Source organism: Alosa alosa, chromosome 22, assembly GCF_017589495.1.
Source record: "Alosa alosa isolate M-15738 ecotype Scorff River chromosome 22, AALO_Geno_1.1, whole genome shotgun sequence".
NCBI lineage: Eukaryota > Metazoa > Chordata > Actinopteri > Clupeiformes > Clupeidae > Alosa > Alosa alosa.
The window spans coordinates 29,004,939-29,007,446 of record NC_063210.1 but is presented as its reverse complement, the minus strand read 5'-3'; the positions used below and the strand labels follow the sequence as shown (position 1 = coordinate 29,007,446).

At 41.5% G+C, this 2,508-nt stretch overlaps 1 pseudogene; it reads right to left on the bottom strand.

The window, feature by feature from the left end:
• Window positions 1-1,279: 1,279 nt before the first annotated feature.
• Window positions 1,280-2,508, bottom strand: part of LOC125287255 — a 43,636-nt pseudogene continuing 42,407 nt past the window's right edge.

Here is a 2,508-nt window from a genome sequence, read left to right as displayed (position 1 = left end):
GGTTAGTGGTTAATGTTTTCTGTATAAGAGTTTAGCTTAGTTTAGTGATTCTAATACCATGTCAAGTTTAATACAAAAAACTGAACTCATCAATAACATCTCTTTATAAACTAAGCTGTTCATTTCATTCGTTTTAATGGCCTTGGACAGAAATACATTCAATATTGGGAAAAACTACCGTAAGTAAATCACCCTTCAGTAAATTTCATAGTGCACTTGGCAAATAGTAAAATTATAACAAAAGTGAAACATACACGATCAGTGTATCAATCGATCAGTTAATCATCAATCGATCAGTTAATCATCAATCAGTTAATGGTCAATCGATCAATCGATCATAACATTTCTGCAGGCACACCAGAGAACACAAGCATGACTGACACTACATCATCTAGCTGCTATGTATAAATGTAAAGTTGTATAAACAGTATGTGTAGTAGCGTACAATAGTATAACTAGTACAGTATAGTGTAATGGCATTCTACCATAGTATTTAAGTATACTCTTTAAATAGTTCTTGCGTATTTGCATGGCACTGATGATTTTAAATCTACTGAAAGCATATTAAAAGTATATTTTAATGACACCAATCAAACATTATGTTATTACATAATATTATTACATATTATTATATTTGACCAACATTCTAATCTGTTCCCTGTTCAATTTTAAATGTTATGTTTTTTTTTTATTTGTGTGTCGCTTTGGGCAAAGGCGTCTGCCAAATCCATAACCATAACATACAATCAAATGTATACACTTTATATACTTTAAATATAGTATACTTTAGCTTGTTCCACATAAACATCAAGTAAATTTTAAATAGTGCTTTGATATAAGCTCAACTTAAGTGTACTAACGTTAAGCACACTTGATTTCATTGAAAATCATGAACACACTTGAGTTTACTTTAGTGTAGCTGCAAGTACCAAAGTATGTTAAGATTTAATATAACTTATTATATTAGCATGTTACGATTTAATATAACTTTGCATGTTAGCGTGTAACGATTTAATATAACTTAGCATGTTAAAGTTTTATATAACTTTGTGGGAGGATGGGGGTATAGGAAGAGGAGGGAGAGGAGAGGGGTGTGTGTGTGTGAGAGGGAGGTGTGTGTGTGTGTGAGGGGGTATCAGGAGAGGAGGAGTGTGAACAGGAGGAGGGGTGTGAGTGTGAGAGGGAGGTGTGTGTGTGTGTGTGTGTGCGTGTGTGTGTGTGTGTATGTGTGTGTGTGTGTGTGTGTGTGTGTGTGTGTGTGTGAGGGGGTATCAGGAGAGGAGGAGTGTAAACAGGAGGAGGGGTGTGAGTGTGAGAGGAGCAGTGGTGGTCCGGCTGCTGCTGCTGGTGGTGTTGAAGGTGACGAATCCCGTCTGGTCACTGGTGATCTGAGTCTTGATCCAGCTCTCGTACTGGGACACGCGCGTGTACACCCCCGGGGAATCTGCCAGGGCACAGCCGATGCCAAAGCTGACCACGCCCGCCTGGACCCACACGGAACCCTGCTTACTGACCATCGGACCTCCAGAGTCACCCTACACACACACACATCCACACATACACGTGCACACACACATACACAGAAAGAAAAGGCATAGAGTGGTTTAGAATGCTTATGATAGAATGTGAGAGGGATGTAGAATGTCGTGTGTGTGTGTGTGTGTGTGTGTGTGTGTACAGTATAGAGAGAGTGTGTGTGTGTGTGTGTGTGTGTACAGTATAGAGTGTGTGTGTGTTTGTGTGTGTGTGTGTGTCTGTGTACATTATAGAGTGTGTGTGTGTGTGTGTGTACAGTATAGAGTGTGTGTGTGTTTAGTATAGAGTGTGTGTGTGTACAGTATAGAGTGTGCGTGTGTGTGTGTGTTTGCCCGTGTGTGTGTGTGCCCGTGTGTGTCTGTGTGTGTGTGTACAGTATAGGTGTGTGTGTGTGTGTGTGTACAGTATAGAGTGTGTGTGTGTATGTGTGTGTACAGTATAGAGTGTGTGTGTGTGTGTGTGTGTGTACAGTATAGAGTGTGTGTGTGTGCACAGTATAGAGTGTGTGTGTGTTTGTGTGTGTGCCCGTGTGTCTGTGTGTGTGTGTACAGTATAGAGTGTGTGTGTTTATGTGTGTGTACAGTATAGAGTGTGTGTGTGTGTGCCCGTGTGTGTGTGTACAGTATAGAGTGTGTGCGTGTGCGCGCGCGTGTGTGTGTGTGTGTGTACAGTATAGAGTGTGTGTGTGTGTGTGTGTACAGTAGAGTGTGTGTGTGCGCGTGTGTGTGTGTGTGTGTGTACAGTATAGAGAGTGTGTGTGTGTGTGTGTGTACAGTATAGAGTGTGTGTGTGTCGCGCGCATGTGTGTGTGTGTGTACAGTATAGAGCTGTGTGTGTGTGTGTGTGTGCTCCAGTATGGGGGACCTCGTGTGTTAGCAGACACGTGTGTGTAGTACTTTGTGTACAGTCTAGACTCCTTAAAACGGCACCTCTTTACTGCCTCCCACTTTTAGGTATAGACTTAAAACATAC